Source organism: Chiloscyllium plagiosum, unplaced genomic scaffold (assembly GCF_037043375.1).
Source record: "Chiloscyllium plagiosum isolate Xiang-an unplaced genomic scaffold, Cpla_swu_hap1 HiC_scaffold_25, whole genome shotgun sequence".
Taxonomy (NCBI): domain Eukaryota; kingdom Metazoa; phylum Chordata; class Chondrichthyes; order Orectolobiformes; family Hemiscylliidae; genus Chiloscyllium; species Chiloscyllium plagiosum.
The window spans coordinates 31,192,568-31,218,018 of record NW_028270163.1 but is presented as its reverse complement, the minus strand read 5'-3'; the positions used below and the strand labels follow the sequence as shown (position 1 = coordinate 31,218,018).

The 25,451-nt window shown below is 39.5% G+C and overlaps 1 long non-coding RNA gene across 1 annotated transcript in view; it reads right to left on the bottom strand.

Annotated features, from left to right (window-relative positions):
- The window catches only part of LOC148145312 (uncharacterized), a 92,671-nt gene that overhangs the window by 49,132 nt on the left and 18,088 nt on the right, over positions 1-25,451 (bottom strand). The window contains exon 2 of the long non-coding RNA XR_015761457.1: positions 24,135-24,283. This is a non-coding gene — a long non-coding RNA (uncharacterized LOC148145312). The remainder of the gene's footprint in view (positions 1-24,134; positions 24,284-25,451) is intronic.

Genomic DNA, 25,451 nt, shown 5'->3' with positions numbered 1-25,451 from the left:
GACAGGAACATCAGGAGGCATCATTCAGTCTGGATATTGTGTGCATGATCAGTCATTTGCACATTTTATTGTTCCCATAATGTCTGCTGCCGGAAAAATGCAGTACATGCAATGTGTGTCGAGAGCCAATGTAATAGATCTTTACTCATTTTCCACCTGGGCATAATGCAGGCAAAACTACATGCTCACGGATAACATAAAATTAAATCTGCCTAAAGGAGTCCAGATCTTATTATTTGGTAAAATACAATGTTTTCTAAATTTTTATTGCTGAGTCTCAGTTATTAATAAAAGATTCTGGTGTGTTGAGATTCATTCCACCAAATCCATCTATGCCCAATTAGACTTCACAATCTGACAGCTTTTTCATTGACAGTCTCTTAAATAAAGTTCTCAGTAATTATATAACAATTTATATACTTACCAATGTTTGTGATCAGCAAGTATGAATTGTAATAATACAATGGAGAAATTCTCTAGTACGGAGATAATTGCATGCCGCAAATGTGTCATTCTGTATACATACAAGTTAATTTACAAATTCTTTCAAAGTTTCATACTGTGTAGAAAACTGCAAGTCTAGATATTATAGTCAATTTCAGTGTGTTTCTGGGACTGTACATGGAATAATTGCAATACTGCAAATACTGTTTATTCTTCAGCAAACCTAATTTACATGAAATGTGATTGGATCAGTGGTGCTCAGTGAAGAATTAGTTCAAAGTTTGTGAGAAGATTTGTAGCTCGGGTGCTCATTGTTGTGGTTCTGTTCACCAAGCTGGGAATTTGTGTTGCAGACGTTTCGTCCCCTGTCTAGGTGATATCCTCAGTGCTTGGGAGCCTCCTGTGAAGCGCCTCTGTGATCTTTCCTCCAGCATTTGTAGTGCTTTGAATCTGACGCTACCGGTTGTCAGTTCCAGCTGTCCATTGCAGTGGTCGGTATATTGGGTCCAGATCGATGTGCTTATTGGTTGAATCTGTGGATGAGTGCCATGCCTCTATGAATTCCCTGGCTGTTCTCTGTTTGGCTTGTCCTATAATAGTAGTGTTGTCCCAGTCAAATTCATGTTGCTTGTCATCTGCGTGTGTGGCTACTAAGGATAGCTGGTCGTGTCGTTTCGTGGCTAGTTGGTGTTCATGGATGCGGACCGTTAGCTGTCTTCCTGTTTGTCCTATGTAATGTTTTGTACAGTCCTTGCATGGGATTTTGTACATTACATTGGTTTTGCTCATGCTGGGTGTCGGGTCCTTCATTCTGGTGAGTTGTTGTCTGAGAGTGGCTGTTGGTTTGTGTGCTGTTATGAGTCCTAGTGGTCGCAGTAGTCTGGCTGGTAAAAACAATGACTGCAGATGCTGGAAACCAGATTCTGGATCAGTGGTGCTGGAAGAGCACAGCAATTCAGGCAGCATCCGAAGACAGGCAAAATCGACGTTTCGGGCAAAAGCCCTTCATCAGGAATAAAGGCAGAGAGCCTGAAGCGTGGAGAGATAAGCTAGAGGAGGGTGGGGGTGGGGAGAGAGTGGCATAGAGTACAATAGGTCAGTGGGGAAGGAGATGAAGGTGATAGGTCAGGGAGGAGAGGGTGGAGTGGATAGGTGGAAAAGGAGCTGGGCAGGTCGGACAAGTCCGGACAGGTCAGGGGATCGAGTTGCAGTAGTCTGGCTGAATGAGTTCGTTCCGTTGTCTTTCCCTTAGTCCTCTTTTTGAGGAAGAAGAACATCTATATAATGTATTCACCAAAAACAGATACCCCCGCAATTTCATCAACAGATGCCTAAGGGAAAGACAATGGAACAAGGACATGCTGCAACCCAAAGGACTAGCCACACTACCATACATCAAGAGCATTTCCAAACTGACAGCCAGACTACTGCGACCACTAGGACTCATAACAGCACACAAACCAATAGCCACTCTCAGACAACAACTCACCAGAACGAAGGACCCGATACTCAGCATGAGCAAAACCAATGTAATGTACAAAATCCCATGCAAGGACTGTACAAAACACTACATAGGACAAACAGAAAGACAGCTAACGATCCGCATCCATGAACACCAACTAGCCACGAAACGACACGACCAGCTATCCCTAGTAGCCACACACACAGATGATAAGCAACATGAATTCTACTGGGACAACACTACTATTATAGGACAAGCCAAACAGAGAACAGCCAGGGAATTCATAGAGGCATGGCACTCATCCACAGATTCAATCAATAAGCATATCGATCTGGACCCAATATACCAGCCACTGCAACAGACAGCTGGAACTGACAACGGGAAGCGGCAGATTCAAAGCACTACAAATGCTGGAGGAAAGATCACAGAGGCGCTTCACAGGAGGCTCCCAAGCACTGAGACAGGGGACAAAACGTCTGCAACACAAATTCCCAGCTTGGCGAACAGAACCATAACAGTGAAGAAGTCGGCCCCGTTCCTAAACTTCCTATTGCTAAATTTCCTCACTGAGCCAGTGCAGAATTTTCAACTAATCAATTAAAGTTCAAAACTTCAACATCCTGCATTTGATTGAAATGTCAATATGAAAAATATGTTAACATTGATCGATGAATAAACTCCTCCAGCTCTCTCCCAAAGGCAGGTCTCATCTACAATGCTATGTCTTTCACCACGCGTAGGACAAGGAGATAGGTCCCAAATCTATCCCATTCAAACTGAGTGGAATCAATGTTATCGATATCAATTTCACCAAATGCCTAGCAACTAAGAAAAGTAACTACACTAAGGAGACTGAGTAGCGATGGCAATAAGCACTTTTATATATATATGTTGCAGCCTGGCGTTATGATCAGTGACAGTTGATGTTCCAGTTGTCTTGCCATCCCATAGCTGACCAGGACTGGCTACCATTGGAGTACGTTAGAATGAATTACAAGGTGACACTCAATCTTGTTGGACACATTATGAACATATCATTTAACCATCAAGCCCTTGTAGACATTAGCTTCTGGCTCAGAGGCAAGGACTCTACTACTGTATCATAAGATCTCCACATGTACAAGTTTTGATGTTTAAATCAAAATATGAAAATGCACTTTCCTTCCACAATAATGTGATATCCAAAGTAACATTGTCTCTGTCAAAAAACAGAAAATTCTGAAAACACTGAGCATGGATATGGTTGTCATCTGTCTGCCAAAAGTTCACAGCATTTTGTGTTTTACTTCACATTTTAGTACTCACAGTATCTTAACCTCGCGTGACAGTGTCTGCTTCTCTTATATAAAATTACCTAACATCTGCATTTGTTTTCAAAGAATAAGCACAGGCATATCAGCTCTCATTGTGGCAGGTTAGAGAAATTTCCTGGGCAGACATTTATTTGAATGTGCACTCTGTGTGACTATCTGCGTCACAGCAAGTGGTAAATGTTTTTCATTGGGATCTCATTGTAGTAACACAGCTAAGGGACCACAGCAGTCATCTCTAATGAAACCCATTAGGGTATCGTTTATGGCTAATTACAGCCTAGTAAGTACATGATAAACAAGCTGGTGTCTTTATTTCCTGCAGGAGAGTGGAACTCTCTTCTTTCACTCACTCACCTTTTAACAAAGTAGGTCTTCTCAGCAAATAACAAACCTGACCAAAATTCTGTGCTATATTATTTCTGATTGTCAGGACTATGAACAAAAAAAGATATGAATACTGAGTTTAACCTGACAGATATATGTGGCCTAATGTCTGTTTCAAGATAGAACTTCCTTCTCAGTGTAAAACAACTAATAGAATGTGGAATATACAATCAACTCAATAAAATTAAATATTGAAGACATTTTTTCTACAGCTTTGTCAGATATTGCTCTGTCCAAATTTCAATTTATATGATCACCAATTAACAAATAATATACAGATAGGGTACAGAATCATCTACAAGACTCATCTCAATTGTAAAAAGGTTAAGCTATCAGGATTGAAAGAAAAGACTCATATTTATACAGCATCTTTTCCATAGTATATAATATCTCAAAATAGTTCACAGTCATTAAGTTATATTATTTGACTTTCTTTTGTAGGCAAACACAACAGTCAACTAATTTACAGCAAGGTCTCACCAAAGAGGTGATGAAAGTTGCCCAGGACACAAGAAGCCTTGCCTGACTTAATTCAAAGAATGACAAGGTCCTTTACATTAAACACAAACCACTGTGTCATTTCTATAATTCAAAGTATGAATTATACTTTACCAACAATATACAATAGCTATACTGTGATTGTGGTTAATTCACTATCTCGTTAAAAAATGCACAAAGAAGATTTATTGCTGCTTTGATCAGTGCGTATGATGACAACAAAATTGCAGTGTATCATCTTTGTCATAATAACATCATCTACAAGGAATTTGATTACATTCTGTTGATCTGAATGGTCACAAATTACATTATTTCAATGCTTATCTGCAAAACATTAAAAACAATTATTTTCCTACTACTTTTCAAAGTGATTGTAAAACTTTAAGAGTCACTGGCCTCATTCCTTCACTAAATATTCTCCTCCTTCCGAACCCACTAAAATATTGTTCCACTGAAGAAAATTGATATTTCTCCTCATAATTTCTAAGTTCTTCTCTCAATCTTCCTGCCTGTATAAATTATTTCCTATCACGCAAGAATAAAACTGTCTGTAACAGGCTGGGGTACAGGAAAATTGCAGAAAACATTAAGAAACATCAAATTAAAGGCATAGTGCTCACAGTGATTATGTCACTCTCAAATTAAAGCCGAGTGTGTGGTGCTGGAAAGACACAGCAGGTCAGACAGCATCCGAGGAGCAGGAGAACCAATGTTTTGGGCATTACCCCTTCATCAGGAATGCCCGAAATATCAATATTCCTGCTTCTCAGATGCTGCCTGACCTGCTGTGTCTTTCCAGCACCACACCCTCAACCCTGATCTCCAGCAGCTGCAGTCCTCACTTTCTCCTACTCTCAAATTAAAGAATAACAGGTCTACCATTAAGAATGGAACAAAGAATGTTCCAAAGTGAAAAACCTCCTGCTGTCTGCAAATCAATGAGAATTGTGTTTCCCTTATTTTCTTTTCTAGTTGGCAATTATCTGGATAATAGCTCCTCTGTGATCATACAGAGAGTGAGGAGTGACAGCACTACAAGCCCATGAACTTGCTGTATGGTTGAACGTACCTGACAGATGGACAATGCAAGATCATCATTAGTCCAGTCCATCACCATGTGTATTTCAATCACAGTAATAGAGTAGATGAAATGTAGATATACATACAAATGGAGCAATACAAATTTAAGACTGGTGTTGATTGAGCAGATTGGTAAGAACAGTGTTTACTAGTTAGAGAGTTGGCAACCAAAACGTTGTGCGGAAATATATTGCCTCAAAGTACAATGGTCATAGCTTTGAAACTGAAACTAGATTTATACTTAAAAAAGGAAAAGATACAGGGCAATGGGTAAAGCGCAGGAAAGTGAGACTAATTGATAGCTCTTTCAGCAAGCAGACATATTTGCAATGGGTCCAATGTTTCTTGTGCTGTAGAATCTAAGTAAGTGTTACCAGAGGTGACATTCATTTGCGAGGACAGCAGACTTTGGCGGCAGATCATAAAAACTATACGTGTAAGGAGTATTTCAGTAATGAATGATGGGAAACTGATGTTAATATAGAACAGGGAGAAAGAGGTATGTCCTCTTTAGAATTACATTTTGAATCATGACCACAAATTCATTGTTGCAAAGTAACTTTATTGCTGGTATTCCCAATAATATATATTTTAAAAAATCTTGGTAGTAGTGGGAATGTTGACGAGGACATCAGAAGACAGTGCTTCTCCTGAAGATATTGAATGGTATTTAGAAGACCCTATCTCAAGTCTACCCATACTGATCACAAGATCCTGTTAATGTGCTAGTCAACTAGACTATTCATTCTAGTAACAAATAAGATCAAATAAATCAGTTTAATATTAAATTGGGGCTGAAGCAGTCATTCTATGTCTCTGTACTCAGTAAAGCCAAGTCTTGAAACAGCTAAATGTAACAGTTTTGAATCTTGGTGGAGTCCAATTTTAATTAAGGAATCAATGATCAGATTAGAGGGATTGAGTTTCCATTTAATATTAAATATCTAAGTTAAAATTATTTTCTGTAATAATGAAGTGCCGTTGAAATTGCTCAATTAAGGGAATCCTTGATAAGTTTTTTGTAACTGTATACAACAGCTTTGCAGAGTCTGACCTAATGATTAGAGAGTTGTTCTGCATCAGACTATGAAAGAGTGTGAAACAATGTTAATGTTTTCCTGTCAGTGGGCTGAACCAGAAACAGGTCTGAGACACGTGACAGAATCAGGAGACAAGTGCAATGACGGCCATCTCAACAGACAGCACCTTGATCCATTTTTTTTTGCTTTACCCAAGTGATACACCAAGTTTCTCACTTGGCAGCAGGGAGATGCCAATTAAGAGTCATCATTGATTGATAAATGCCTTATGAATGCCAAAATTCACCTCATTAATATTTAGATTCCCACCTTAATAAATCAGTCCAAACAAGCTAGACATCCAACATGTGCCAATGTGTTGAAGAAAACTTATGGCACAGCTCCAATTCACATACAGTTCACTTATGCATTTTAATGCTGCAGCTTGGGTTCCAAAAAAAATTAATACAACTTGGATTTATCAAAATTAAATCTAATTTTCATTCCTGAGATACAAAGATGAAATGATCCCCAGAGAGAAGGTGCAAATAAAAGTCAACCAAATTTACTTATCAAAAGCTAGAGTCAATCATGAATTCAGGAAACATTTGATGGTAATATTGGGGTTGAATATCATGCTGCACCACCAACCAAATCAGAAGAAATCCAGACACTGCATGTAGGTTTGCTCGCTGAGCTGGAAGGTTCATTTTCAGACATTTCATCACCATACTAGGTAATATCATCAATGAACCTCTGGATGAAGCACTGGTGGTATGGTCCACTTTTTATTTATGTGTTTAGGTTTCCTTGGGTTGCTAACATCATTTCATGTCGTGAGGTCAGTACCTGTGGTGATGTCATTTCCTGTTCCTTTTCTCAGCAGGTGGTAAATGGGATCCAAAACAATGTGTTTGTTGTTAAATGCATTCCAGTTGGAATGCCATGCTTCTTGGAATTCTTATGTGTGTCTCTGTTTGGTTTGTCCTAGGATGAATTTGTTGTCCAGGTTGAAGTGGTGTCCTTCCTCATCCGTATGTGAGGATACTACTGACAGTGGGTCATGTCTTTGTGTGGCTAGTTGATGTTCATGTATCCTGGTGGCTAGTTTTCTGCCTGTTTGTCCAATGTAGTGATTGTTATAGTTCTTGCAAGGTATTTTGTAAATGACATTAGTTTTGCTTGTTGTCTGTGTAGGGTTTTTCAAGTTCATTAACTGCTGTTTTAATGTATTGATGGGTTTGTGGGCTACCATGATGCCAAGAGGTCTGAGTAGTCTGGCAGTCATTTCCAAAATGTCTTTGTCGTAGGGGAGCAACATCGTCAAGCTAGAGGACCGATGCCTTACCATCCACTTCATCTTCAACAACAAAACCTACAGACAAACCAACGGAACACCCATGGGATCGCCGATATCAGGGTTCTTAGCAGAGGCAGTAATACAGAGACCCGAACAAACAACTCTGCCAACCATCCAACCCAAACTTTGGGCCCACTACATGGATGACACTTTTGTCATCACTAAATGAAACAAATTAGAGGAAATGTTCAAGACCATCAAGAAGACCTTTTCTGGCATAAACTTTACTGAAGAGGAGGAAGACAACAACAAACTGCCATTCCTAGATGTCACAGTAGAGTGAACAGCCAATGGGGAATTTCAAACCAGCGTTTACAGGAAAACAACATATACGCACCAAATACTGAACTACAGAAGCAATCATCCCAAAATATACAAACAAAGCTGCATTAGAACATTATTTCAATGAAACCACCACATACTGCAGCACAGAGGAACTACAAAGAGTAGAGGAAAATCACCTGTACAGTGTATTAAAAAAAGAATGGGTATCCTATGAAAACAGTCCTCTGATTTCTCAGTAACAAGCTCATACAAGCAGACAAAACACATCTGGAAACCCTAGCCACTCTCCCTTATATCAAAGACATCTTGGAAATGACTGCCAGACTATTCAGACCTCTTGGCATTATGGTAGCCCACAAATCTACTAGCACACGAAAATAGTAGCTAATGAACTTGAAAAACCCTATCCAGACAACAAGCAAAACTAATATCATTTACAAAATACCTTGCAAGAACTGTAACAAACACTACATTGGACAAACAGGCAGAAAACTAGCCACCAGGATGCATGAACATTAATTAGCCACAAAACGACATGATCCTCTCATTAGTATTATTACATACAGATGAGAAGGAAACCACTTGGACTGGGTCAACACATCCATCCTAGGACAAGCCAAACAGAAACACGTTTGAGAATTCCCAGAAAGCACTGCATTCCAACTAGAACGCAATCAAAAACACATTGATTTGGATCCCATTTACTACCCGCTGAGAAAAAGAACCAGCAATGACATCACCAGAGGAACTGACATCATCATCCCAAGAAAACCTAAACACATAAATAAAAAGTGGACCAGGCCACCATCGCTTCAGTGGCTCACTGAAGATGTTACCTAGTATGGTGATGAAACATCTGAAAATGAACCTTCCAGGTCAGCAAGCAAACCTACATCCAGAACCTCAAACCTGAGCTACAAATCCTCTCAAAAACTCGCTAAATCCAGAGACAACATACCACACGTGACGATCTCCACAAGTGGGTTTGAGACTGGGACCAGGGGTCTAAGAGGGTGAATTCTGCACAATATCATTCAACAGAATATACAACTAGCTGGAGCTATAAATATAATAGTCACACGTTTGTAAAGCATATCTTTCCTTTCATAAAATTCCTAAAATTTCCTTTACAAAGCATCTTGCTTTGCCTTAATTAATTAAGTTTCATCCAAGCAAGAGTAAGCATAACTCATGTCAAATTACTCATGTATTAAAGTAGTTGTTAAATTATTTACACTGTGTAAATGGTGTTAGGGTTAGGCAGGTTAAAATAAATTTTGTAAATCTTTAATTTGAGGATGCTTGCATTAAATCTCTGACAGCAGTTTTTGAGTCTACAGTTGCTTAAACAATACTTTTCAATCTGTTTTTCTTTTTTATCTTGGAAATCTAAGCATGTTAACTTCTAAATACCCTTAAAATTCAGTTGTGCCTTGTAAGTGGTATTAACAATTATAGGTCAAGGACAAATGACTGGTAGGAGAAAGAATGACTGTGAATCAGATTAGGTTTAGCAGCCAACTGAATTATACTGAGAGATCATGGTCTCTCCTGAAGATTGCTTATTGCTATTGAATAAAGCACAATGTTAACTTGTGCTGTGAATGTTTCAAGATTTTAAACTTGGATCTAATCTGTAATATATATAACTAATGACTTGAGCTATGATGAATATTTTTCAAGATCTACCAAGTCAGCCTTAATTTGGGGATTTGATTTGTCCAGTATTACCATCAACTGGGATCCTAATTGTGTTTGTTTGTCATTTAGTTACTTTGTGAAGGTGCGTTTTCTGGAATTAAAGATGCTATAAAATTGCAAGTTGCTTGTTGTGTCATTTAGGTTGATACTGGATCCAAATATAGAAAGAATCAATAGAATTCCACTGGTCTGTGGACAGTACTTATGTAGTTGTAGTTGAAGCATTACAGTAAGGCCAAATTTAATGTGCATGGAGTGCTATTCCCTACAACGATGCTGCTTTAGTTCTGATAAACACTACAGAGTAAGTGTGTTTGTTAAAAACGCACAACTATGGTTCCCAGCATCATCTCACAAGAACCTTCTGCACACATATCCAAAACCTGATTATAAGAAAGACCTTTATATCAAAACCATGTGTTTGGTTACACGAACATTATGTAGGTTTCTCATTTCTTGCAGTATCCTCCTCCAGTTTAAATTGGTGATCATGTATACTGAATCTACATTTTCAGACTGATCATTTCTGAATAATCTATTTGATATACAATGACATAGTTATATTTCTAAGTTTCTACTAAAGATACAGAAGGGGCAATATATTGCATTTATTGTTATTTACATCAGATTTAGTTGCTGGCAATCCAAATTTGCCTGAACAGAACACATTCAGTTGACTCAGCTGAGTAAATTTAAAATACTTACACATGGCTGCATTTTATAGTGGCCCGAGTGATATGGGATATTGTGATAAATCTAGCAGAACCACATGAGAAGATCAATGATGTCTACCTCAACATCAGGAGCAACTTGTTAGAGAATGTAAACTATAGGAGAGAAGAAGGTGACAGGCTGGCAGAGTGGAGAAGGTTATTGACCTGTTTCTTATAGTTTTATGATTTCTTCTTGATGGCTGAGACTGCACTGTGTTATGAAGATGTAGGAGTACACTACCATTCAGAGAGTTGAAAAGCTAGCAAGGACTTAGAGAAGCACAGAGAGTTCGGAACAAGGTAACAATGTAACCTTTGATTGAAACAACTAGCTAAGAACTGCTTTGCCTGGATACAAAAAGAAAATTCAAATTCGGCAATCAGTTCAAATTATGCCCCAAGATATCAAACTCCAATCAAGTTTGAATTTAGTATTTTGACAATATTAAAACCAATGAAACGATCTGATGTTTTGGGGTATAAATATCAGACATTTTGTACAGTTACCCAGAGCGGCATAGAGCAGCTAGCACCTATAACTTCAGAGACTGCTTACAGAAAGATCTGCTCTCTTAAAGGGACCTTTATCTAGCAAAGACCTGGGAAGCAGAATCCTTAAGAAGAAGAAACTAAGACAGAGGAAAAGCTACAGAGGTCACTCGGCAAAGCTGACTGGTTTTGAAAAGTGATTTTTTTTTGTAAATCATAATCGGGAGTTCTTATCGGACCAGTATTATAGAGGGGAAGATTCTAGATTAGAGTGGTGCTGGAAAAGCACAGCAGATCAGGCAGTATCTGAGGAGCAGGAAAATCAACGTTTCAGGCAAAAGCCCTTCATCAGGAATAGAGGCAGAGTGCCTGCAGGGTGGAGAGATACATGAGAGGAGCCTCCACTGGCAGGTTAGTGTCCTGGATTTTTAAATAAAAAGTAGTTGAAATAATTTGTTTAATTTCATTGACTTGTAGTTGGTTAAATTAAAAGTGAGAGAAATGGCTCTTAAAATTTCTAAAGAGGTTCTGGGATTTGAAGATGATTCTCAAATTTGCCAGGAAGATTTAGAAGGAAAGAAAAAAGGCCATATTTTTAGAATTAGCAAAGAAGTTAGATTTGGGTTTAACCAAAGACAAGAGTAAAGTTAGAATTATAAGGGAGTTACTCAAACACTTAGGTGCATCAGAGAAACAGACAAGTGCAGGAGAGGTAGTAAAACTTTAATTACAATTGAAGAAAATGGAATTAGAAGATAAACAAAGAGAGAGAGAGAGGAAATAGAGAGAGAAGGTTCTTAGCTGAGCAAAGATAGACAAAAGCAAGAGAGAAAGAAAGAGAAGAAAGGGAGAGAGAAGAAAGAGAGGGAGGAAAAGAAAGAGAAGATTCTTAGCTGAGCAAAAAGAGAGATTTAAACTTGAGAAGTTGTGACTTACTCAGCAAAGTCACATGAACAGGATGGAGATTAAAAGAGAAGGTAGTGATATATACAAATATGTCATAACTCTGACACATTTTGTTGAGAAAGATGTTGAAGCATTCTTTATTTCATTTGAAAAATTGGCTAGGCAGATGGAGTGATCTGAGGATTTATGGATAATGCTAGTTCAGACTAAATTGGTAGGCAAAGCAAATGAGGTATTTGCCCTGCTATCAGATCAGGGGTCAAGAGATTATGAAGAGGTTAAAAAGGCTATTTTAAGTGCTTATGAATTGGCACCAGAAGTGTATAGACAGCAGTTCAGAAACATAAAGAAGGAACCAGGTCAGACTTATGTTGAGTTCAAAATAGCTAAACATTGTCATTTTGATAGATGAGTTTGTGCTTTGAAGATAGATAAGACTTTTGAGGTTCTAAGAGAGGTTATTTTTCTGGAAGAGTTTAAAAACTCACTTGCAGAGATGGTAAGAATTCACATGGAGGAACAGAAAGTTCAGGAAGTGAGAAGGGCAGCAGAATTAACAGATGAATACATGTTGGCGCATAAGACAAGCTTCTGGCCAGAATCATGTGAGGGACAGAAATTGGGACAAGGGGAGATCCTACATTACGAAACAAAGTTAAAAATCACACAACACCAGGCTATAGTTCAACAGGTTTATTTGGAAGCACTAGCTTTCGGAACGCTGCTCCTTCATCAGGTGGTTGTGGAATATAAGACCATAAGACACAGAATTTATAGCAAAAGTTGACAGTGTGATGTAACTGAAATTATATCTTGTAAAAGACCTGGATTGTTTGTTAAGTCCCTCATCTTTTAGAATGAACATATTGGTTTCAGTTCTTTCATATGTAAATCATGGGACTTTTTAAAAGTTGCATTCTCAAGTGAACTTTAACAGGGTTTGTGCATGGGAAAACATGTCTCACAAACTTGATTGAGGTTTTTGAAGAAGTAACAAAGAGGATTGATGAGGGCAGAGCTGTAGATGTGATTTATATGAACTTCAGTATGGCGTTCGACAAGGTTCCCCATGGGAGACTGATTAGCAAGGTTAGATCTCATGGAATACAGGGAGAACTAGCCATTTGGATACAGAACTGGCTCAAAGGTAGAAGACAGAGGGTGGTGGTGGAGGTTTGTTTTTCAGACTGGAGGCCTGTGACCAATGGAGTGCCACAAGGATCGGTGCTGGGTCCTTAATTTTTGTCATTTACATAAATGATTTGGATGCAAGCATTAGAGGGACAGTTAGTAAGTTTGCAGATGACACCAAAATTGGAGGTGTAGTGGACAGCAAAGAAGGTTACCTCAGATTACAACAGGATCCTGATCAGATGGGCCAATGGGCTGAGAAGTGGCAGATGGAGTTTAATTCAGGTACATGCGAGGTGCTGTTTTGGGAAAGCAAATCTTAGCAGGACTTATACACTTAATGGTAAGGTCCTAGAGAGCATTGCTGAACAAAGAGACCTTGGAGTGCAGGTTCATAGCTCCTTGAAAGTGGAGTTGCAGGTAGATAGGATAGTGAAGAAGGTGTTTGGTATGCTTTCCTTTATTGGTCAGAGTATTGAGTATAGGAGTTGGGAGGTCATGTTGCAGCTGTACAGGACATTGGTTAGGCCACTGTTGGAATATTGCATGTAATTCTGGTCTCCTTCCTATCGGAAAGATGTTGTGAAACTTGAAAGGGTTCAGAAAAGATTTACAAGGATGTTGCCAGGGTTGGAGGATCTGAGCTACAGGGAGAGGCTGAACAGGCTGGGGCTTTTTTCCCTGGAGCATCGGAGGCTGAGGAGTGACCTTGTAGAGGTTTACAAAATTATGAGGGGCATGGATAGGATAAATAGACCAAGTCTTTTCCCTGGGGTGGGGGAGTCCAGAACTAGAGGGCATAAGTTTAGGGTGAGAGTTGAAAAATATAAAAGGGACCTAAGGGCACCGTTTTAATGCAGAGGGTGGTACGTGTGGAATGAGCTGCCAGAGGATGTGGTGGAGGCTAGTACAATTGCAACATTTAAAAGGCATCTGGATGGGTATATGAATAGGAAGGGTTTGGAGGGATATTGGCCGGGTGCCAGCAGGTGGGACTAGATTAGGTTGGGATATCTTGTCGACATGGACGGTTTAGACCGAAGGGTCTTTTTCTATATTGTACATCTCTATGACTCTAATTGATGTCATGTCAGCCCAGGTAATGCATTGAATAGTGAGGTGCCCTGTGTGAGACTGTCTGTGCCACGATGTTCAGACTGATTCTAATCTAAAAGACAGATTTACAGAATCTTACATGGATTCATGCAGTTTTTGAGCAAAATAAGATGTAATTGTGCAAGTATAAATTCACCCCACAAACTTATACGTGTGCACATATGGGTGGGGTGGGTGGGGAGGGGGAGTTGTTATGAGTGTCTGTGAGAGAGTGTGTGTATGTGTGTGAGTGTGAGTGTAAAGGAGTATAAGACTCTGAGAGGGTGTGTATGCATGTGTGAGTGTGGGAGTGCATGTGTGAGCGTATGAGAGAGAACTTGTGAGTGCGAGAAGGTCTGCATGAGTGTGTGTCTGAATGAGTGTGCTGAACTTGGCTATCAGCCTCTGCTCGGCCACTTTGCGTTGTTGCCTGTCCTGAAGTCCACCTAGGAGGACTATCACCCAAAGGTCTGACGTCGAATGTCCCAGACTGCTGAAGTGTTCTCCTATTAGGAGGGAATGCTCCTGTCTTTTGATTGTTGTGCAGTGTCCATTCGTCTGTTGCCATAGCCTCTACATAGTCTCACCAATGTGCCATGCTTCAGGGCATCCTTGCCTGCAGCATATGAGATAGACAATGTTGGCTGAGTTGCATGAGTACCTGCCTCGTACATGCTGGGAGATGTCCCTACGCGTAATCGTGGTATCTGTGTCAACACACCTTGCAGCGTCTACCGTGACAAGGTTGTATGGTGTTGTCCTGGAAGGCGGGCCATTTGCTATGAACAATGATCTGTTTGAGGTTGGTGGTTGTTTAAAGGCAAGAAGTGGAGGCGTCGGGAAGGTCTTGGTGAGGTGCTCATCCTCATTGATAATGTGTTGCAGGCTCAAAGAACATGGCGTAATTTTTTGGCTCCTGGGAAGTACTGGACAACGAAGAGGACACTGTCAGTTGCAGCTTGTGTCTGACAGAGGCTGATAGCAAGTTCAGTACCCATGGGGATGGCCTCAACTAGGACCTTGGGTTCATGTTACACTACAGATGACCCCACTGCACTACACACACACAGACACAGACAGACACACACACACTGACAGATGAATACACTCACCCAGACACAGACACACAGACACTCCTACAGACACACACAATCATGCTGACCCTCTCTCATATACTCACACATGCACTCCCACACTCACACACACCTTCTCACATATACCCCTTTACATTGACACTCATACACATACAGACACTCTCTCTCAGACACTCATAACCCCCTCCCTCACACACACACACACTCTCTCTCAGACACTCAAAACCCCCTCACACACACACACACACACATGTATAAGTTTGTTGGGTGAATTTGTACTTGCAGAATTACATTTTATTTTGCACAAAACTGCATGAATCCATGTAAGTTTCTGTAAATCCTTTTTTTAGTTTAGAATCAGTCTGAACATTGTGGCACAGACAGTCTCACACAGGGCACCTCACACCTTCAATGCATTATCTGGGCCGACATGACACCAACTGTTAAAGTTCACTTGAAAATGTAACTTTTAAAAAGTTCTGCGATTTACATATGAAAGAACTGAAACCAACATGTTCATTCTAAAAGATGAGAGACTTGACAATCAATCCAGATATTTTTCTATATATAATTTCAGTTACATCACACTTTGAACTTTTGCTATAAATTCTGTGTCTTATGATCTTATACTCCATAGTCACCTGATGAAGGAGCAGTGCTCTGAAAGCTAATGTTTCCAAATAAATCTGTTGAACTATAATCTGGTGTTGTGTGATTTTTAACTTTGTAGTAGTAAAGGAAACCCCAAGAAGAGTCAAGGAGCTGCAGGAGAGTGCATAGCCTAGGCAGCCTATGGAGTTAGTATCTGATCTCTGCAAAGAATTCGCCTCTGTGGGTAAAGTTTACTCAGAAAGAACAGGGGGAGAAGGACAGGAAGTTATAATTTTGAGAGGTACAGGATCTAAACAGTCACTGATAGGAAGGGATCAGTAAATATGCACTCTTACTGCTCTGTTACCCGAGATTGTGGAAATCTTTGGGATAGATGGACAGAAATTTAGCGTTCCCCGATGTAAGATCAGGTTGGAGCGCCATTTCAAGCCTGGGGAAGTTACAATGGGAGAGATTGACAGAGTATCAGTTCCAGAAATTCAGTTTGTTCTTGGGAATAATTTGGCAGGATCCAAGCTGGGACTCCTAGTTGTGGAGTGTCCAAGGAAGGTCAAGAAATCAAGGAGTTAAAACAGGAATTTTCTGGTAGTTTCCCAGACCGTGGGCTAACCAGATCCCACTATCATAAGTCACAGCACAAAGCAAAAAGTAAAGAGAAAGATGAAGGAGTTGAGGTTCAGTTAGCAGATGCCTTGTTTGACATAATGGTGAGGAAAAACCTGAACAGGCAGAATGTCAGAAAGAAGTGTTTAGTCCTAAAAGGCTAAGAGACTTGCAACAGCTAGACAAGACGAGAGAAAATATATATGTGGATGCATACTCCTGAAAGGAGGCAGAGAATATTCCTGATGGTTATTATCTGAAAGATCATGATTTGGAGATGCCGGTGTTGGACTGGGGTGGTACAAAGTTAAAAATCACATAACACCAGGTTATAGTCCAACAGGTTTATTTGGAAGAACTAGCTTTCGGAGACTACCTAATGAAGGAGCAGTGCTCCAAAGGCTAGTGCTTCCAATTAAACCTGTTGGACAATAACCTGGTGTTGTGTGATTTTTTTACTTTATCTGAAAGATAGAATCCTAAGGTGGAAATCTAGACCACGGCAGGTTAGTGCAGAGGAGAAATGGGCCGAAGTGCACCAGATTGAGTTGTGGTAGCATACAGACAGGAGCAGCACATTAACTATCTTTAGGAGGTCACCTCATGGTACAAAAGACTCAGGCTAAGGTACAAGAACATTTATATTGGCCTGGAATGCATAAAGATGTGGTTAACTTTAGCTGTACGTGTCATACATGCCAAATGGTAGGTAAGCCACAGGCGGTAATAAAACCAGCACTTTTGAAGAACCTTTCACACGGGTTATAATTGATTGTGTAGGTCCCGTCCTGAGAACTAAAAGTGGGAACCAGTACTTGTTAACCATAATGGATGTGTCTCCCAGATTTCCGGAGGCAATTCCATTACGGAGTATCAAGGTAAAAATATAGAAGAGGAGTTAGTAGCTTTCTTCACACGGTTGGGCTACCCAGAGAGATTCAGTCGGATCAAGGATCAAATTTTACTGCTCGGCTGTTTAAGGAGGTTATGGAAGCTTAGGTATATAGCACTTTAAATCCAGTACATATCATCCTGAATGCCAGTGAGCATTAGGAAGGTGGCATCAGACCTTGAAGACCACATTGAGAGCATTATGTCAGGATTGGGATATAGGTATTCCATTCAAATTGTTTACCATTAGAGATGCCCCAAATAAATCTACTCAGTTCACTCCCTTCCAGTTAATATTCAGGCATGAAGTGAGAGGCCTTTGCAAATTAATTAAAAAAAAGTTGACAGGACCAAAGTCAGAAATCACACACTTAGATTGTGTGTCGAAGGTGAGGCAGAGATTAAATCAAGTAGGTGAGTTAGCTAGAAGGCACTGAAAGAGGGCACAGTATAGAATGAAACAGGTGGCAGATAAAAGCTCTGAGATTCAGAAATTTTCCCGAGGGGATGACGTGTCAGCACTGTTGCCAGTGATAGGAGATCCCTTCAAAGCCAGTTTAGTGGTCCCTATCAAATTTAGAAAAAGTTGAGTCAGGTGAACTATCGAGTAAAGATGCCGGATAGAAAAAGAAAGGAATCGGGTATGTCAGATGAAGATGTTGAAACCATATTATACAAGAGAGAAATAACTGGAGGAACAGGTGTTAGTTACTGCCCCCACAGAGTGAGGATTCAAATCCAGATGATGTGGATTTTGATGTGCATCAAAATAGATTAAAAAATGAAGAAGTCCTTGAGGAGTGGGATCGGTTAGTAAACTCTTCAAATTCAGCCAACCAGTTCAAATTATGCCCCAAGATATCAAACTCCAATTAAGTTTGAATTTAGTATTTTGACAATATTAAAACCAATTAAACGATCTGATGTTTTGAGATATGAATATCAGACATTTTGTAGTTACCCAGAGCGGCAAAGAGCAGCTAGCACCAACAACTTCAGAGACTGCTTACAGAAAGATCTGCTCTCTTAAAGGGACCTTTATCTAGCAAAGACCTGGGAAGTAGAATCCCGAAGATGAAGAAAAGAAGACAGAGGAAAATCTACTATGGAAACTTGGCAAAGCTGACTGGTTTTGAAATATGTTTTTTTTTTGTAATTCGTAATCAGGAATTTTTATCAGACCAGTATTATAGAGGGAAAGGTAAAAGATAGGTTTAGAGAAAGAAGCTATAAATAGTTTTTAGTTAATTATTCTGTGTTAGACTTTAAAAAACATTATTCATTTTTACTTTAAACGGTGACTTTTCAGGGTAATTTTTTGCCTTTTGAATTTTAACACATTACAGCATGAGATGAATATTTTCTGTGTCGCTGGTTTAAATTAGCAGAGAGGTTTACCCCGTGTTGTTACAACTGATCCAGGTTGCAATCTGAGACCAGGTCTCCACTGCTGGCCATAGGGACGAGGCTGTCCCACCTCTGCACTACCCCTTTCACCAGGACGTCCAGGCCCCTCCCCACAAAGCAGGCTGGCAATTTTCCCTTCTCTGCCATACTTAAAGCAAATGTCAGCAACAGTGCAAGGCAGTTCCAGACTAACAATGCTCTTCCAGGTATAAGATGTTCCTGTAAAAGATAGCACTGGCTCCATGGAAGCTGATCTATTCCAGATGTCCCAGCAATGGTGAGATTTTTTTGGGTATGGTGAGTAGTAGAATGGGACTAGAATCAGACTATAAGGCAGCATTATGGTAGGTAGTTAATGAAGTGAGTTTGGTAAGATGTAGTGATATCACATCACAGAAAAAGAAACATGAATGGCTTGTTCCAATTTTCTGTTTTTTTTCCAATTTTTGATTTAAATTATTGAGGTGAATATCTGCTTTAGTCGTAGGTAAACAGTAGAATCTGCCTGTTGTTTGTTAGACAAACTGCAAAGTGAATCACTCCGCCTTTAAAGGAATGGACCATGTATCTCTCCTCTGCCACTTATCAGTTTTGACAGAGGTTGGAATATTCAGTGCACTGACCTATGGCTACTGAATATGTTGATATCAATGGGATTGAGGTAACACCAAAATCAGGGTCCCCATCTGAAAGCACTGCACCAACTTTACGCCTTCTCAGAAGTATAGGCATCTGAGAAACTTTAGAATAATCTGATTTCAAGCAAGTATTGTGGCTTGAGTATTCCATTAAAAAGAAAGAAATACATACATCAAGTGTCAAAAGATATGTAATTTATTACTGAATTATTAAATCTTAGAACAATTCTGAGGACATCATTCTGGAAATTTGTAGACTTTGGGGCTTTCTGACAATGATGGATATCTCATCTGTGAAAGATACTTGTTTTCTGAAAGAGATACAACTATATCAAATCCAGGTGATAGGCATTTGATGCTTTGAACTTGACAGTCTTAATCTCCCCTGAGCTGGATTGATTAATAGCACCTTTCAGTTTGTAAAATATCTTTCTACATTTGCAGAGCTAAGAGAAAAGTGACAGAACAGAGGGGGTCTTTTTGTAGAGCACCCGTCACTGATGTCAATCTTCCTTAACAATCCACCACATCTTCCTTGCTGAGAGTTTAGGATTTGAATGAACACAGCTTCAAACAGTGCAGGATTAAAGCCATAGACTTACTGATAGGAAAAGTCAAAACTGAGCATATAATTAACCATGTAGAAAATAGAGACAAGAGATTAAAAACACTCAATTCTGTTGGAATTCTGACTTTTACAAAAAAAAAGAGTTTTACATGAAACTAAGATATTTCATTTCCTGACAGTTGATACAAACTGAAATTGAAGAAATGTTTTATGTTGAATTCACAAAATTAACAAATTCTGTTAAAATGGAACTCAAACTTAACTGAAGAAACCATTCTTCTGGGTGCCTCATTTTGTAACAGAATCGGTGATTCAGACTGCAGAGTAATTAGGGGAAGACACAACTGAGAAATAACCATGGTACCCACACAAATTGACCATTCACTGCTACAATTTTATATAATGCACAAAGTTATTGCAATTTCCTAAGATCTTAAGGTGTCATTATTTTATCTCCTGCAAGCCTGCACTCTTCTTTTCCGAACTATTCTTTAAAGAAAAGCTCCATTCCATTTTGGCTAATTTCCATTTTAGGTGGCAATCAAGGTAAGGGAGAAACCGCTGTTCTTTAAATATAGATGTTTGTTAATTCTATTGTTTACTATTGCTTTCTGTAGGATTTTCCCCTGACTCTAAACAAATTTCATGTACAGCCAAGCGATCAATTTAGATCAGGATTTAAATTTCGCAGTTCTCCTCTTGCAAATTGATTCAGGTTTTTCAATAGTGCTCAAATGTAAACCATTCTTTTAACCTTGGATTTCTGGAGCTCTTGTGGTGTGGTGGTAACATCCCTACCTCAAGACAAGGAGGCTGGGGTTCAAGTCCCACTCAGCTCCACAGATGTATGATAGCACAGAAACATCGAAGATAGGAGGCAGCCATTTGAATCCTTGAGCCTAATTGATCAATAATTGTTTTTTAGTGTACTATTGCTCCTAAGTATGCAAGCTGATAAGTATCAATGCTGATGAATATGATTAATCAGTGTGACACTTCTTATCAACATTAGATGCTTCAAGATTACCATAGTTTCTATTTAAAGAAATTAACTGCAGCCAGATACTGTGATATGGTTCAACGTGTTAATATATTTAATTCTAGATTGAACTAGCAGTATCATACATGGGCATCCATACTGCCATGGTGCAAATGGAGGAGAGAAAGGCTTACTGTGGTCCTTACGACATAATAGTCACCAAACAACTATGTGGAATGAAGTAATATCAATATTTAACGTTAATGCTTTCTTTCCATTTATGATCCTTTTAGCAACTTTACATAGTTGTGGTTATAATTAAAATACGGTGGCTTTTTATATCATAGGAGGTAAAAGATATTTTATCATCATAATTTCACTTTTAAACACCCTGGCATTGTTAAAGATGGAAATGTTTGGTTGTTTGTGCCCAGGAGAAAGGTAGTTTGAATCAAGCTACATGATAGCAAGATACAGAAATACAAACACATGGAAGATAGGAGCAGGAGTAGGCCATTTGATACCTCAAGCCTACTCCACCATTCACTAGGATCATGGCTGATTATCAAGCTCAATTGTCTCAGGATGAAGAAATTTCTCCTTATCTCAGTTCTAAAACGTTTACTCCCTTATCCTTAAACTATGATCTATAATTCTGGAATCACCATCCAGAGAGTGTTGAGCCTGTGGAACTTTTTACCACAGAAGAGTTTTGAAGTCAAAACGTGTTTTCACAAAGATATGGGTCTCATGGCGAAAGAGATTGATGGATCTGGGGCGAGGACAGGATTAGTGTATTGAGCTGTACTATCAGGAACATTCTCCCTGCATCTCTGTCCAGTCCAGTTCGAATTTTGTGCACTTCTATGAGATCCCTTCTAATTCTCTCAGCCTGTCCAAATCACACTGCAATATTTCTGCATGCTCCTCACAGCGCACCATTTCACCCAACTTTATGCCATCTAAAAGTTTGAGATATTACAGTTAGTTCCCCTATCTAAATCCTTAACATATATTACAAATAGCTGATGCCCTATTACCAAAGTCTGTAGTACGCCATTAGTCACTGCCTGCCATTCAGAAAAAGACCCAGTCATTCCAACGTATTGTTTCCAGTCTGCAAACAAATTTTCTATCCATCTCAATACACTAATCCCAACCCATGCGCATTAATTTTAACATTAATCTTTCATGTGGGACTTTGTCGAAAGCATTCTGAAAGTTCAAAGAAACCACATCCACTGGCTCCTCCAATCAATTCTACTAGTTACATCTTTGAAAAGTCTCAATAGGTTTGTCAAGTGTAGTTTCTCTTTTGTAAATCCATGGTGGCTGTGTCTGATTGTACTACTGTTTTCTGAGTGCTCTGCTAAAAACATCCTTGATAATGGCATCTAGCATCTCCCTGATGCTGTCAAACTCACTGGACTCTAGATCCCACTTTTACCTCAACCTTTTTAAATAGCAGGGTTACATTAGCTCCCTCCAATTTATAGGAATTGTCCAGAGGCTAACAAATCTTGGAAGATGGCCATTCATACATCCACAATTTCAAGGCTCACTTCTTTAAGTACTATGGGGTATAGGTTATCAGCCGCTGGGGATTTATCAGCCTTCGATCCCATCAATTTTTCTAATATCCTATCTCTACTAATGCAGATTTGCTTCACTTTCTTTCCCTTATTAAACTGTGCTCCCCCCCTCCCCCCCCCACCCCCAGCATAATTTCTTCTGCATTATCTGTGTCCCCTTTTGCAAAGATAGAGGCAAGGGATTAGTTTAGTTCATCAGCCCATTTCTTTGTTCCCCATTATAAATTCCTTGTGTCTGTCAAGGACCCACATTAGTTTTCACCAATCTTTTTTCTCATTACAAACCTGTGGAAATGTTTACAGTCAGTTCTTATAAGATCTCTCAATAAGTTGATAAGAAAAGGAAATCAAACAGTTGTTTTCTAGTAGAGCTCTAGCCATAGTGGTGGTGCCCTTACCATCGGGTCCCTACCTTAGAGTTTAAGTCCTACCTGCTACAGATGTGCGTAAATAGATTGGTTAAAAATGTCTTACCTCTGTTTTCTATGGATAATGAACAACATGGCCATAATAATCCAACTACTACCGTTAAATCTATTTTGCAAATCCAAACCAAATAAAAGTACATACTTTCAATCTACAATTACATCCATTATTTTAGCGTTAACATGTATAACCTCCCCTTATGAACTATCAACCACCACTAAAAGTTTATTTTTTACACATCTATTTCCTGTAAGATTATTCTTATTCATCACAAAATTTGCTGTTAGCCACAAACCTAAATGATTTTAACTATAACATTTAAACAAGGTGGTCAATATTGTGAATAAAATGATTTTCTGCAACAGAAGGAAGACCTTCTAGCCTGCTCTGCCATTTATAACAATCCTGATGGATCTCAACTCGACCCCAACTCCACTTTCCTTTCCACACCCGTGACTCTTTAATCCATTACTAACTAAAGGTTTGTTTATCTCCTCCTTAAATTTAATCAATGTCCCTGAGTCCACAGTACTCTGGGGTAATGAATTTCACAGATTCATGACACTTTGAGAGCAGTAATTTCTCCTCACCTCAGTTTCAGGATAAAGGGTGGCAGATTAAAATAAAGACCTCTTATTCTTGATTGCGCACAAAGAGTATCATCCACTCTCTGTCTACTTTGTCAATCCGCTTTAACATGTTATATACATCAACTAGATCTCGTCTTATCCTTAAAAACCACAGAAAATACACGTCGAAAGTGCTCAAACTCTCTTCTTAAACAAGTCTTTCATCTCTGCAATTAATCCAATGAATCTTCTCTCTGAACTGCCTCCAAAGAAATTACATCTTTTCTCAAATAACAGGACCAAAACTATACATTTTGCTCCAGGTGCAGTTTCACTAATGTCTTATACAATTGTAACAACACTTCCCTACTCTTACATTCCATTCCTTTTTCAATAAATGCCAACATTCCATTTTTCCTCCTTATTACCTGCTGTACCTACATACTAAAGTTTTGCTACTCATAAAGCACAACTCTAAGGCAATATGGATCACATGGGCTACGTATACAAAACAAAATGCCCATTAGCTATTTAGGTTGAAACTTTATTGCTGGAACAGCACAGCAGGTCAGGCAGCATCCAGGGAACAGGAGATTCGACGTTTCGGGCACAGGCCCTTCTTCAGGAATGATTCCTGAAGAAGGGCCTGTGCCCGAAACGTCGAATCTCCTGTTCCCTGGATGCTGCCTGACCTGCTGTGCTGTTCCAGCAATAAAGTTTCAACTTTGATCTCCAGCATCTGCAGACCTCACTTTCTCCATTAGCTATTTACTAGACTCCCGACTCCATTCCAGCATAGAATTAAATAGACAGTTTAAGTTATAACTGTTCATAAAATAAAGCATTTCCTATCACTTTTTACAGATGATACTTACAGTCAGCATGGAAGTTATTGCCATTGTCCACAGGAATGGACATCTTTGATCTTCACAGAAAGTCTCTTGACTTGACTCTTTCTTGTACCGATAGCAACTAAAGCACTCTGGGCAAAATTTCAGGTAGGTCTTCATTCCTCCATTTTACCCTACATTAAAGAGACAATCCCAAAACATAATCTGATAAACTTCATACTTGTAAACAATTGTACGAACAGGAACAAAAATAACAGCCAACTTTAATATAATAATGAACTGTTATCAGTTTGAAACAACTAATATGCATATAAGTATTCAGAAATTAAGAGCCCCTGCTAAAGAGTGCATTTTCCATATAACAACATAAGAACTAGAAGCAGGAGTAGGCCATCTGGCCCCTTGAGCCTGCTCTGCCAATTAATACGATTAGATTAGATTCCCTACAGTCTGGTCACGAGCCCTTCGGCCCAACCAGTCCACACCAAAGAGTAACCCACCCAGACCTATTCCCTTCTGACTAATTGACGTAACACAATGGGACAATTTAGCAAGGCCAGTTCACGTGACCTGCATATCTTTGGACTGTTGGAGGAAACCGGAGCACCCGGAGGAATCCCACGCAGACATAGGGAGAATGTGCAAACTCCACAAAGACAGTCACCTGAGGCTGGAATCAAGGAGGACAAAGTGAGGACTGCAGATGCTGGAATCAAACCTGGGACCCTGGTGCTGTGAGGTAGCAGTGCTAACCACTAAGCCACTGTGCCGCCCCTAATCATGGCTGATCTTTTCGTGGCCTCAACTCCACTAACCCACTGTCTCTCCATAACCCTTTCTTGACTGTTCAAAAAATTATCTATCTTAGCTTTAAAAACATTCAATGATGAAGCATCAACTACTTCAGCGGGCAGGGAATTCCACAGATTCAGAACATTCTGGGTGAAGAAGTTCCTTCTCAATTCAGTCCTAAATCTGCTCCCTCTAATCTTGAGGTTATGCCCTCTTGTCCTAGTTTCACCCGCCAGTGGAAACATCCTCTCTACTACTATCTTATCTCTCCTCTTGTTAATTTTATATGCTTGTATAAGATACCCCCTAATTCTTCTAAATTCCAATGAATATAATCCAGTCTACTCAGTCTCTCCTCATAAGCCAACCCCCTCAACTCCTGAATCAACCTGGTCAACCTCCTCTTCACCACCTCTAGTGCCAGCATATCCTTTCTCAAATAAGGAGATCAAAACACAGTACTCCAGGTGTGGTCTCAGCTCTGTCCAGCTGCAAATTAACATACCTCTCTGCTTTTAAACTCAATCCCTTTAACAATGAAGGAGAAAA